A 14,901-nucleotide genomic window follows, 5' to 3' on the forward strand; every position below is an offset into this window, starting at 1 on the left:
AAAGTTTTCCCGATCCCTGATCTCCACAAAAGATGGTTAAGAATGCTGATTCCTGTCAATTGGAGACTCGCGGCAAAAAAATTTGTCAAATCTTTATCTCACAAATCTTGAAAAGCCCTTAGACCCATGCCTCCAAGAGATTGGCCGAGCGAGTTTTAAGGTCACCCAAACATGGATATGTCGACACATCTATATACTAATCTAGTGCCCCACCCCTGTTACGGCCCTCTATCGACCCATCTATATACTAATCTAGTTCCCCACCCCCTGTTACGGCCCTCTATCGACGCATCTATATACTAATTTAGTGCCCCACCCCTGTTACGGCCCTCTATCGACGCATCTATATACTAATTTAGTGCCCCAACGCCCTGTTACGGCCCCGTATCGACACATCTATATACTAATCCAGTGCCCCACCCCCTGTTACGGCCCTCTATCGACACATCTATATACTAATTTAGTGCCCCAACGCCCTGTTACGGCCCTCTACCGACACATCTATATACTAATCTAGTGCCCCACCCCTGTCACGGCCCTGTATCGACACATCTATATACTAATGTAGTGCCCCAACCCTGTTACGGCCCTCTATCGACACATCTATATACTAATTTAGTGCCCATCCCCCCCACCCCACAAATACTAATTTATAAATCTATTTCACTGTTTTCACATTTCTGTCAGTTGTTCTAGCGGTTTTCTTTAGAAAATACAGTTCAAGCCGGGAATCTTTCATGAATTGTAAAAGCATGAAGATGTTCCCACTAAGACCCACTGTACGAAAAACGTGTGAGAAAAAATTAGCTGCAAGTACAAGTACAAAAAAACATCACTGTCAATTTAGAAAAAGTGAAAGAAAAAAAGAAATGAAAGAATAAGAAAAAAAGAAAGAAAACAAAAGGTTAGAAGAAACTTTCAACCTGTTCCGAAACAAGACCCGCTACTCGATTTTTCAAATATCTGTAAGTCTACCTTATTTAACTTCGCATAATTCCGACTATTTCTGTACTTTTCGAAATACCCCTAAAATCAGTTCGTAACCTTGCAAGCTCCGTAAGTGTACAAAGCAGCGAACTCTCCAAACACTAGCAGATGGAGGCCTCATAGCCCGATACAAATTTGTTAAACAAACAACATCTATCCTTTTAAACGCTTATATCCCTTTCGCAATCAAAATTTTATTTACCCCCAAAATGAGTGTACCCTGATTTGCCTAGAAGTACGCGTGTTGCCTAATTGCCCCACGCCGACCTACAAGGCTTCTGTTGTCACTGTTGAAGCTATTAAGTTACGTTTATTAGGTTCCCGCTATTTCTGCAATGAATTTGCGTTTGAACAACTAAAACCCCCACGGAGATCTATGCATGCCGCTTGTCTAAAAGCAACGCAATTTAATCTTGTCTTCAATAAATTGGCAATTTTGTTAGTTTTTTTTTCATATTAAATATATCATTGTCTGATATGTGTAATCCTTATAGCGTAAGCAGTTTTCGTAGGCATGAGTTGTTTCCTGAATCGGACGCATCCGTGGAGCCGCTCGTGGACTGTTTTGAGTAACAAGCCCAAAGTACTGAGTCGATTCCCCGCCATTATGGTAATTGCCCCTTTTTAAAATAGTATATTATAATAGTTGTCTTTGTCTGAATATTTTTTGTATTTTCTTCTTAGCATTACTGGTGTTTGTAAGTGCTGTTTTGGAATTAGCGAATGAATCGTGCATTATGGTTTATATAAATGCTCTTATTTTTCTATTTATTTTCTTAACTAATCGGTTGTTTTCGATAATAAGATTAAAGGGTATGAAATATTATATTGAAATAATACAAAAAAAAAAAGAAATACGAACGAGGCGCTAGTCTCGGCAATATCCGAAACAGAGAAAATGATTTTGATTTTATTTTGATTTTCTGGATATTTTTTATTTAATTATTTATACATAATTTCCTGTTTCCTAAAATATATACTTTAACCTTTCTTTTTACATTTACTTTCTCCCACCCTTTACTATTGCTGTTTTCTTTAAGTGATTCTATTTCTTCTATTTCTTAAATAATATATACTATGTGGCAAACACCAAGAGTTTGTGCTATTTGTCATTTTAAGTTATTTCTTAAATCTCTTTATCGCTAACCATAGTGATCGCTCAATGCCGCAAACAGAGCCCGCGAATAGTGAGACTATTTGTCCGATAACGCATTTCTAATTGATGTTTTCTCATGTTATCATTTTGTTGATGTTTGACTTAAAATAGATACAGTATTTGTGTGTTTTAACTGTCCATGGCAATACTGTCATGATGCGGTTAACATCTTCCAAATATTTTCACATAAGCATCACCCAAATTATAAATATAATATATATAATATATATATAATATATGTTTTAGTTAGACAAAAATAACAAAAATAAGATAAAAACATATAAAAGCTTTTGTTAACGAGTTGTGAGAACATTACGAACACACCAGAACATGTCTTTCTTATTATTTTTTTCTTAGTAATAGATTTATGCGCGCAGGAAGGAGTATTTAGTTATATTAGAGATATTAATGCACCTGGCATAGAGGAGGGTGGGAAAACTTAAAATTCTGATGGTGCAGTGATGTTTGCTGCTGGGCTGTAGTTCGTTATTGATTGATGTTATATCCCACAGGAAACTCATATTGTAGTGAACTCACGAGATTCGAAGATTCCTATCAGGTTGAGGCGCCAAATGGCTTCGAGATATTTTTACCGAATAAGTACGGCAATATCTATGGATAAGTATTTATACCTATTTAGCAAAGAAACCCTTGCTGTTTGCGTACTCAAATATCCGGGTTTCGCAATGGAAACTTGGCAATAAACCGAAACAGGAATTGTAACAAAGTTATTGATAAGCTTGTGGATGAAATCCCATTTCCAAATTTATCGAACGCAAATGGCTCTTAGATTGAAACAAAATATCGAAAATAACGGCGTGTAAAAATCGACCTAGAGTTGATGGGACGTAAAAGTAGGAGTTTTTAAGTCTTCATTGTCTCCAATGGAGAAACGTGGGAACCAATTCCACTTCGCGCAGCGAAGTTCCCTAATTATTTCCTCAAACCAATAAAAGGACTTCCTGAATCAGCCTTCTCTCTCCCCTAAATTAGACGCAAATTAAATGAACTCATACGAGCGCGCGCTATTAAAATCTCACAGCCAACATTTCCAACGGAATTTCCTTTAAGTCTCTGTTGGGTGTTTTAAGTTTGTTGTCATTAAGATGCCTAATTTTCAAGGATATAATAACTGTTATCGTTACGCAGAAGGCGCCGGTTTTTACTTGTTCAACGCTCGACCAATACGACAGCTGTATGGGCAATTTCCATTTTGAAATTATTCGCCTATAAAATGATAAGAGTGATTTAGGTAAGTCACACATTCGAGCTGGGCACTGCCATCGAGGATCGCATCAACATGTCTTCAACTTCAATAATACTTGTCCTCGTCGCTATCTTCGCTCTCGCAAGTAAGTCAAACCACTTTTGCCTTTTTACTTCCACAGTTTCATTTTCTATCAAATAATCTATTTTTTGCGAAACTAGTTGTATTTCCGCGGTGAACCGTAAACCTGGCCAAATTCTCCTCCTACTACCGCAAAATAAACATAGAGGTTGTACACCTTTATGCTACTGTCATTTTCTATCCGTGTATTTTTTCTTGTTTATTTTTGGTATTTATTTATTTATTTATTTATTTATTGTGTGGGTCTACTCTTTTAGGAAGAAGATATCATCGGGGTGCACATTCATGATTTTTATCAGATCACCTCATTCGTTATTTCTCATATTTCGCCATGCTAGACCCAAAATCCCCTCAACTTCCAAATCCCTTTTCCGATCTCAAGATTTTGAAGGCCCATGCTGACCTGAACATTCCTGGAGCGTCTTTCCTTTTAAGTTATCTCGTAAGACTGCTTGAAGCGACTCTTATCGAGATTAAGAGCTAGAAACACTAGATATGAGTTCCTTTTTCCGAAAATTGGCCCGGTTAAGCAAGAGAAAGAGCACGGAATCGATATCTTCTGTTCATTTGGGTGCGTTTTAGGGAAACGCTGGTATGAACTATTCATAACGGGCTGAGTTTGCTGAAATCTCGTTTTCTTATCTCTATTGCCTAATCCACCCGTCCTTTCAACAGTGTTTTTCTTTCTTTTGTTAGTTTGAAATAAATATATATTAATATATTTTTTGATAGCGTGTTCTGTGTTTTTCGTATATATTTTTTTGCCTTTAACAAACATACTTCTCCTTCTTCTGACTCAGGAGAAAAAAATGTTTTTTTATAACTTTTTATCACGGCTACGTAATTGTAAACTGTTTTATAATGCATGTTAACATTATTGTACAATACATTGAAGAATTAATGAATCAAATAACTTTCTTAGTAAAGGACGCTTGTCCCAGTTGTACCCATCGCTGATCAATGTCTTTTCTATTATTATCATTATTATTATTGTATCATTTTCATCACCACTTCCTCCTACTTGCATAGATAGAACAAAAATATAAATATAAATAATTTAAGAAAATAACAAATATGTATATTTAGAACAAGTGTAAAGAACGGCCAGTTAAATTTCTAGGTTAAATACATATAAAAGGTAATAACCAAAATGTATATTAAGAAAAAAAGAATTGGAAGAGACGACAGTTAAATTTCTAGGCTAAAGTGGCTTTATTTAAAGTATTTCCTTCGAAACAAGCGTCTTAGGAATATGCTTTGTAAGATGTAATTCTCTAGTATAGTACATAATTTGATGATAGGAAGATAAGAAAGCGAGAGTAAACCTCAACTTTTGCTAATGCTATTATAGACATTACTTCGCATTTAATTCTCAAAGGCTACTTGAGGTATTTTATGGAATAAGCTTATTGTTTCTCGTATTTTTTGTGTTTTCTTTTTTACTTCTCTCTTAGTGTATTGAAAATCTCATTTGTCCGAGAATATATGTGCGCTAACGGTTAAGGTAAAATATGTACCGAATGTGACTCAAAGATATTAACATCCTTTTCTTATTTGACACTGTTGCACGGATTTAAGACATCACTAGGGACATGGCCTCTGTTAACACGTACAGTAAACAAACCGGAGGACATTTCAGCCACCACCCGACACTTTCCCCTGAAAAAATAGGCGTGGTTTTCTGATAAAACGTTTAAATAAGCTATAAACAAATTGCAATTTTTTTTCTTAACCAATTTCTAAATTTGCATGCCTCCCTTTACTTTTTGTCTATTTCTATTAAGTACCTTGACAAGAATGACCGAGCGAGGAAACATGCCAGTTTTCGATTTTTTTAATGTCATCTGATATATGGGTTCTACATAAACCTTCGGCTGTTAATTAAGTTTTGCGATTTGCTGTAAAAAGCAAAAAGATGAAAATATCATCGGATACATTTGAATGGGCAAAAAGAGACAAAATAAGTAAGACAATTATACAACATTAGCCGAGACGGAAAACACACAGAGAAGTCATGAAGCAAAAGAAAATAATAATAAAAAAAAACATATGAACCTTCCGTGTACGACACGAGGATAGCATCTCTGATATGACCACAAATGATTTATATAAACAAAACTTTTAGCTGAAAATCAACCGTATTGTACTATTCTCTCCCTCCACCGCCAATAATCAATTATGTCCGCGCATTAGATAAGACAAAATAGATAGCGAGTACAATAGACCTCTATTAGTCCCCATTATTGGTCCTTTCTCAATAATGCACTCTGTCATTTTTATACACGAAGCAGTCTTTCCTCGTCTTTCCATTAGTCTAATTTTAAAGTGCTATGTCGAATGGCTTTATCTTGTTATATTGTCAACTTCAATTTCTTTTTCTTTTCTTGCTCTGAAATCTTTTGGACTTTTGACCTTAAAATTGTTGTTGCTCTTAAGGTAGTAAGGTCCAGTAAACTTCCTTTGTTTTATTGTTTTTTTTTTTTTTTGGCTTATTTGCATTTAAATATTCCTAAGTGAAAACAAGAGTCCATATTCTTTTTTTCTTTCCATTTATTTTTCTCAACATAAAACCTGTAAAAGGAGCTTTTATCGTCTATTTCGGAACTATTCAGACTTAATATGCATATTCAAGACAAATATTAAGGCAGACAAAATAAAATGAACGATACCACACAACAAACAATAAAAAAATTAATGCTTTTTTATATTTTCTTTAAGATATAATTGTCACATAAACAAAAACGGTCCAAAAACATGTTAGATTTCTGTGAAGAAAAATGTGAATAACTATCTTCGACTTTTGTTAATTTTTTTTAATTTTATTTAATTTTACCGGTAGATTTATTGTTTTTCTCGCATTTTACGCTGTAACAGAGTCGCATTGGCATGAAAAATTTCAGTAATGCATAATTATTATTGTGCTTTATTGATTTATCTTGATGATAAAAATTGATATTGACCGACTCTATAGTGCAGTAAATGCCCAGATTTCCGATCTTAACAGAACCAATATTTCCTACTATGTCATCTCGCGATAGCAGTAATAATCTTTATTGCCCTGCGTACAGCGAGTCACGAAGGGTGCCGGTGCAGAGGACTTTTTTACGCATTCTAACTTGCGTGTGCGTTGAAAGTCGTTGTATCCAATTTTAATCCGCGCATTATTTTTAATTCTTTTTTTACGATACAATCGCTTCGTTTAATTCAACGATTTCTCCGGCGCCAGCTTAGCAAAGGATTTCATTTTAGACTTAGTGTTCGAAAGTAAGGTATTAATGTGGAGGGATTATTGGTGTATCAAAGACAACTGTTTTCCTTAGTCATTTAGAATGTACTTCAAGAAAAGCATTAGCTCGACGAAAGAGACAGAAAGTCTCTATTGTTACTTGCTCAGTGATAATATGCAACAAATATCATGAAAATATTTCCTTTTGCAAGAACAACTGATTGAAGACCTTTTGTCGTAAATTCCGAAGATTTTCGCATACTAAAAAAGTGCCAATACATATATTTTATCTATTGTTAAAAACGAAGATCTCCCTGCGTATCAGTGGGGGCCCTTATCGTATGTCATACTCTCCCCATGCCCTCACGTCCCACTTGGCGTATTAGTGAGGGCCCTTAGCGTGCGCCATACTCTCCCCATGCCCTCACGTCCCACATGGCGTATCAGTGGGGCCCCTCAGCGTGCGCCATACTCTCCCCATGCCCTCACGTCCCACATGGCGTATCATTGGGGACCCTTAGCGTGCGCCATACTCTCCCCATGCCCTCACGTCCCACATGGCGTATCATTGGGGACCCTTAGCGTGCGTCATACACTCCCAATGCCCTCACGTCCCACATGGCGTATCAGTGGTGGCCCTTAGCGTGCGTCATACTCTCCCCATGCCCTCACGTCCCACATGGCGTATCATTGAGGACCCTTAGCGTGCGTCATACACTCCCCATGCCCTCACGTCCCACGTGGCGTATCATTGGGGACCCTTAGCGTGCGTCATACACTCCCCATGCCCTCACGTCCCACATGGCGTATCATTGGGGACCCTTAGCGTGCGTCATACACTCCCCATGCCCTCACGTCCCACGTGGCGTATCATTGGGGACCCTTAGCGTGCGCCATACTCTCCCCATGCCCTCACGTCCCACATGGCGTATCATTGGGGACCCTTAGCGTGCGTCATACACTCCCCATGCCCTCACGTCCCACATGGCGTATCATTGGGGACCCTTAGCGTGCGTCATACTCTCCCCATGCCCTCACGTCCCACATGGCATATCGGAGTGGACTTCATCGCCTTACACGACTTCATATGCGCACTAAAATGTCTAATTTTGCCGTCTGCTTATCCAAACTTACCTTTGTGACAAAAAAGTTGAAGTTCAGAAAGTGTCAATCATTGCTTTGCACAAACAGTCACTACGGAGGGTGAAATATTCCTCTATAGAATTATTTCCCAATACCGGACGATATATCATAAGATTAATTGAATTGACTATTGTTATGTGTGTTCCCTCAAAACGCATCGTTATCTGTAATGTTAGTTCGTAAGAAGGCACCCACGATAGCTCACGATAAGGGAGCGGTCGTAAATTTACTGGGAGGGGGGGGGGGGGGTCGGTATTTTTGCAAAACCCTGTCTTAAAACATTTTGCCACCCCCCCCCCCCTCAAATCCAAGCCCAAAAGTCGTAACCCTTCCTAACCGCAGGCCCAAAAATTTGCGAATCCTCCCGCCCTCCACCACCACCACTACTCCACTTTTTCATATCAGGTGATTATGTCTTTAACACTACATAACTTTAATACTGAGTGCAATGAATATAACTGAATATAATCTTTATTAAAATATAGGTCAGCTAGCATGGCAATTTGTGCCTTTTTAATTTAAGTTTGAATCTTAACTTTTGCTAATTTAAGAGTGGCACAGAGATAAACAACAAATACCTGTGTAGCTAGAAAACGAATACATCGTTGACTATGTTAACAAAGAAATTGGGTCTAGGTTTCGCAACATTCTAAAGTATTCGTTTTATTTTTTAACTGATTGTACGGGCAGCTTTGTCTGTCAACCACGAAAGGGTTTCTTAAAATTTATTTATACAAAGACAAGATTGGTACCTGAACAATATGGAACTAGATATACAATAGTAGGAAACATTGTGAACAATGACTATCTTGCTCAGTATTTCATAAAAAAAAACAAGACATAACTTTGGTGCCCAAAAAATGTGACCCCCCCATAAACCGGTGCCCAAAAAACATATCCCCCCTACATATTTGCCAGCCCCCCCCCCCCCCCCCCCCCCCAGTAATAAATGACCACTCCCTAAGAAAGGGTTATCTAATTATCAGTTCATCTCGGGGCCTGCCTTCAAAGTCATATAAGATATTTCCTACCTCGTCCAGAACCCTTGCTGTTGTGAAGTCAAAATGGATTATTCTTACATCGTCCAGAACCCTTGCTGTTGTATAGAGTCATAAAGATATTTCCTACCTCGTCAAGAACCCTTGCTGTTGTGAGGTCATAATGAATATTTCCTACCTCGTCCAGAAACCTTGCTGTTGTAGAGTCATATAGATATTTCCTACCTCGTCCAGAACCCTTGCTGTTGTAGAGTCATATAGATATTTCCTACCTCGTCCATAGAACCCTTGCTGTTGTAGAGTCATATAGATATTTCCTACCTCGTCCATAGAACCCTTGCTGTTGTAGAGTCATATAGATATTTCCTACCTCGTCAAGAACCCTTGCTGTTGTAGAGTCATATAGATATTTCCTACCTCGTCCAGAACCCTTGCTGTTATGAAGTCATATATTAAAGACACCTGCCCGCCTTAGAACCCTAGCCGTGATTTAGTAATATGCCAAGTGACCGCCGACCTCTTTTGTATGCAGAAATCCTTAGAAATCGTTATGTCACTTTCTAAAAGCCAGCCCTCTTGCCCTCCTATAACTCTTGTCGCCGATGCCTGTGTTTGTTTGTATAGCTAAGCTGTCATTATGTCACTATGTTGTCCATCGTAACATGTGATGCTAGGTTTAAGCTATGAGAGCGGATATAATTGTCTCCGAGTGATTACCGGTAGAGGGAAAGCTTGTGTCAGAGTAGAGAATCGACAATGAAACACTTGTGTTTACTCGTGATATATAACACGTTCGTTGTAAACTAAACCTTAAGCGCGGTACCAAGTTTTGTATTCACATATCGTGTATACTCTTACTCTTTTTCTCGTAGGCAGATTGAAAAAGAGGGGGAGGGAGAATCCCACAGAAATATGGCGGGAATGTTGGTTGTGTAAGGGTGAGCCCTATTCCTTATCCCGTGTAGAATACAATACCGTTAAACCCTTATCCCGTGTAGACTACAATACTGTTAAACCCTTATCAAGTTTGAAATAGGATCACGTGTAAAATACAATACTACACGGCTAAGTACTGCGCGTGATGCCAAGGTGTTTCTTGACTTAAGGTGGACCCTGGCAGGCCCGTACCCAGGATTTTTCTTGGGGGGTGGGGTTTGGACAGCTTGTTTTGACGAACCTTTTTGCCGCAAGACGGCCTCCGATCCCTCCAATTTTTGCAGAGCATGTGGAGCTTTGATAGAGGCTAAAATATTCTAAAGATTGTTTGTGCATTTCGAGCTATAAGTGTAAAATGGAATAGAAACTAAGGCTTCTTAATCCATTAAAACACGGTAGATTTTTTTCTTGTCCGTTATTACCCGTGATCCACCTTAAAAAAACGCAACCTATGAATATTTTCAATTGTCACTTTTAAAACATAGAGGTTTATAGGCTTGAAGGCCGCGATGTGATTGTACTAGAATGAGAAATAAACTTTTGACTTACCTTGGCTATTAGAATCTCGATTTCTAGTTCTCACAAGCGCTTTTTCGCAGCGAGTCTGCTACCTACATTCCCTCTGCCTGGCAGTATTTACCTTGTCAAATTACACCGTCCCTTATCGTATGTCAGGTACAAAAGTCAACGTTCTGTCCAAGTGAAGACAGACTTCGTTCTTGTCAATCCAAAAAGCAAATACGTTTGTAGCCTTATTTCCACAGCTGTTCAAAACTCATCCATATCAGACAGATTTCCCGCCAATAGGTTCGATGTGTGATGACTATTAAACAAACAAGTTTTACTTTAGCGATCAGCAGCTGAAAGATAAAGGCATCGACAAATCTGTAGTTCACGACATTCAAATTCGCAGAAACTTTTAATATCAAAAGCGTCGTCGGCTTTTTCTTTGGATTTTTCGCGAAGATTAATACGAATTGTGCTGGTTTTGATTTTGAATATATGATTGCTTGTGATCATTGTAAATATTTTTTGCTGAATAAGAAATACGTAAATTTGAAGATTCCTCTAGTGATCTTCCATTTTCACAGGATGCCCGGGCATTCCGCCATAGTTTCATACCGTTTTCAAGGCATGGTTCCTCCATCTTGTCTAACGCGAGGACATTGGATATTTATAAGTTCGCCAACTGTTTATTTGATGGTCACCGTTGATATGATCGATTGTATATTTTCACGGACTCGTTTCAGATGCTGTTTCTTTAAAAAAAAGAAGCCAGGATGTACCATGTGACCCTCGGGCGTTGGCCGCGTTAAGCAAGATGGGTGTCGTCACAACTAACGCGCAATGCTACCCAAGAAACTACGGTTAGTGTTAACAGGGTTACCCAAGAAACTACGGTTAGTGTTAACAGGGTTACCCAAGAAACTACGGTTAGTGTTAACAGGGTTACCCAAGAAACTACGGTTAGTGTTAACAGGGTTACCCAAGAAACTACGGTTAGTGTTAACAGGGTTACCCATTAATCTACGGTTAGTGTTATCAGGGTTACCCATTAATCTACGGTTAGTGTTATCAGGGTTACCCAAGAAACTACGGTTAGTGTTAACAGGGTTACCCATTAATCTACGGTTAGCGTTATCAGGGTTACCCATGAAACTACGGTTAGTGTTAACAGGGGTACCCATTAATCTACGGTTAGTGTTATCAGGGTTACCCATGAAACTACGAATAGTGTAATCGGGGTTACCCATGAAACTACGGTTAGTGTTATCAGGGTTACCAAAGAAACTACGGTTAATGTAATTAGGGTTACCCATGAAACTACGGTTAGTGTAATCAGGGTTACCCATGAAACTACGGTTAATGTTATCAGGGTTACCCATTAATCTACGGTTAGTGTTATCAGGGTTACCAATTAATCTACGGTTAGTGTTATCAGGGTTACCATAGAAACTGTGGTTAGTGTAATCAGGGCTACTCATGAGACTACGGTTAGTGTTAACAGGGTTACCAAAGAAACTACGGTTAGTGTTATCAGGGTTACCCATGAAACTACGGTTAGTGTTATCAGTATTACCCGTGAAACTACGGTTAGTGTTATCAGTATTACCCGTGAAACTAGGGTTGGTGTTATCAGGGTTACCCATGAAACTACGGTTAGTGTAATCGGGGTTACCCATGAAACTACGGTTAGTGTTATCGGGGTTACCCATGAAACTACGGTTAGTGCTATCGGGGTTACCCATGAAACTAACGGTTAATGTAATCGGAGTTACCCATGAAACTACGGTTAGTGTAATCGGGGTTACCCATGAAACCACGGTTAGTCTGTTATCAGGGTTACCCATGAGACTACGATTAGTGTTAACAGGCATACCATAGAAACTAACGGTTGGTGTTAACAGGGTTATCATAGAAACTACGGTTAGTGTTAACATGGTTACAATAGAAACTACGGTTAGTGTTATCAGGGTTATCCATGAAACTACGGTTAGCGTAATCGGGGTTACCCATAACTACGGTTAGTGTTATCGGGGTTACCCATGAAACTACGGTTAGTGTAATCGGGGTTACCCATGAAACTACGGTTATTGTTATCAGGGTTACCCATGAAACTACGGTTAGTGTTAACATGGTTACAATGGAAACCACGGTTAGTGTTATCAGGGTTACCCATGAAACTTACGGTTGGTAAGTAGTTGCGCTGACGTTTCGAGCGTTAGCCCTTCCTCGGAGCAAAAAAAGAGTAACGTTTGCTGATATCAGGGTTACTCAAGAAACTACTTAGGATATATGGACCCTGGATATATGCACGTGACGTGGCCCCTTGATATATGCACGTGGCGTAACCCCCTGGATATATGCACGTGACGTGACCCCCTGGATATATGAACGTGACGTAACCCCTTGGATATATGCACGTGACGTAACCCCCTGGGTATATGCACGTGACGTGGCCCCCTGGATTTATGCACGTGACGTGGCCCCTTCATATATGCACGTGGCGTAACCCCCTGGATATATGCACGTGACGTAACCCCCTGGATATATGCACGTGACGTGACCCCCTGGATATATGCACGTGACGTAACCCCCTGGATATATGCACGTGACGTGACCCCCTGGATATATGCACGTGACGTAACCCCCTGGATATATCCACGTGACGTAACCCCCTGGATATATGCACGTGACGTGGCCCCCTGGATATATGCACGTGACGTGGCCCCCTGGATATATGCACGTGACGTGGCCCCCTGGATATATGCACGTGACGTGGCCCCCTGGATATATGCACGTGACGTGGCCCCCTGGATATATGCACGTGACGTGGCCCCCTGGATATATGCACGTGACGTGGCCCCCTGGATATATGCACGTGACGTGACCCCCTGGATATATGCACGTGACGTAACCCCCTTGGATATATGCACGTGACGTAACCCCATCAATATATGTACGTGACGTAACCCCCTGGATATATGCACGTGACATAGCCCCCTTGGATATATGCACGTGTGACGTAAACCCTCGATATATGCACGTGGCGTAACCCCGTGATATAAGTGACGTAACATTTTCTGCCCTTGATTTCCAGCACGCTCCGCCGACTACACATCCGAACAAATCGGTGAGTCTCTTCATCAGCCAGTTAAAACACGCGTCCTGTTCGTACATCAATCGCTGACCTGTTACCTGTCCTCTTCGCGCCTATAAGGCAAATAAAGCCTTAGTTACACCGCTGACCTGCTTGACAATTGTGTTCCTTTCCAGAACGAAGATCTTGCTGCGGCCCAGAATGCAATTGGCTGATAATCGACTCGGGTATCGACCCTGCTACCATCTCCTGCCCTAGCGAAGAGTAGTCCGCGTCCCGATTGCGGATATTCTAGATTACGGACGTCATCTAACGCTGCCAGAATGACTGGAATATTAGCTTGATAATGTCACAAAAGCTGGGTTATTTTTGCCAAACTAAAATACCAGACTGAGTTGTGATTTGTAATATAGTTTGTTTCTTGTGTGGATTTGATTAAATTGATAACCTTCGCCGTGCATATCTCATCTCGGATTTTTTAGCAAATTTCAGACACTATGTCCTACCGTTCTCCCATCTCACAAGATAGTTTTGAAAAGGTTCTGTCTGTAATCGTCAATATTTTCCCAGCTTTCAGCGCAAAACTCAATAAATATATTCAAAAGGAAGCGCTTGGATTTCAAAATAAGATAACTTGTGTTGGAAAAGATATTTAGTTGAATTCAACGAGAAACGTAGGACCATTATTTTGGACTGCTGGATACGTATTCGTAACGTCCCTGTACGTCAAGCGCTCAGTTGCTTGTTATGAGCGTCCGTATAGGTCATGCGAACTTTTGTCACCCACTCTCCCCTCCGACAAAAAAAATAAATTGATCAGTGTGCCCCCCTTGTCTCCAACGGACTCGTATTCGTAACGTCCCTATATGTCACGCGTCCCTATGTCACGTCCCTATATGTCACGCGTCCCTATGTCACGTCCCTATATGTCACGCGTCCCTATGTCGCGTCCCTATATGTCACGCGTCCCTATGTCACGTCCCTATATGTCACGCGTCCCTATGTCACGTCCCTATATGTCACGCGTCCCTATGTCACGTCCTTATATGTCACGCGTCCCTATGTCACACATCCCTATGTCACGTCCCTATATGTCAGGCGCTCAAATTCTTGATATTTGCGTCCTCTAGGTAATTTTGACGAACATCCTATATGTCACGCGTCCCTATGTCACGTCCTTATATGTCACGCGTCCCTATGTCACGCCCCTATATGTCAGGTAGCGCTATGGACCCCGGTCGAAATTAAAAAAAATTATTATAAACGTTTTTATGGCCGTTTTGCATAAGGTTGATTCTGACATATCGGAATGATGCAAGATGATTTCAACCCTATATCTGATAATTTAGGCATTATTTGAAAGAATAGCTAAAAATCGTTTGATGGTCATAGCATAATCGGTTAATGAAATACGTCACACACAGCTCAAGAAAGCCCAGCCTGAATAGGGTTAAAATAGGCGATATAACAGCAAACCCAGTGAAATACAAAGCTTTCATGCGAAAT

Source organism: Nematostella vectensis, chromosome 15 (assembly GCF_932526225.1).
Source record: "Nematostella vectensis chromosome 15, jaNemVect1.1, whole genome shotgun sequence".
NCBI classification, from domain to species: Eukaryota; Metazoa; Cnidaria; class Anthozoa; order Actiniaria; family Edwardsiidae; genus Nematostella; species Nematostella vectensis.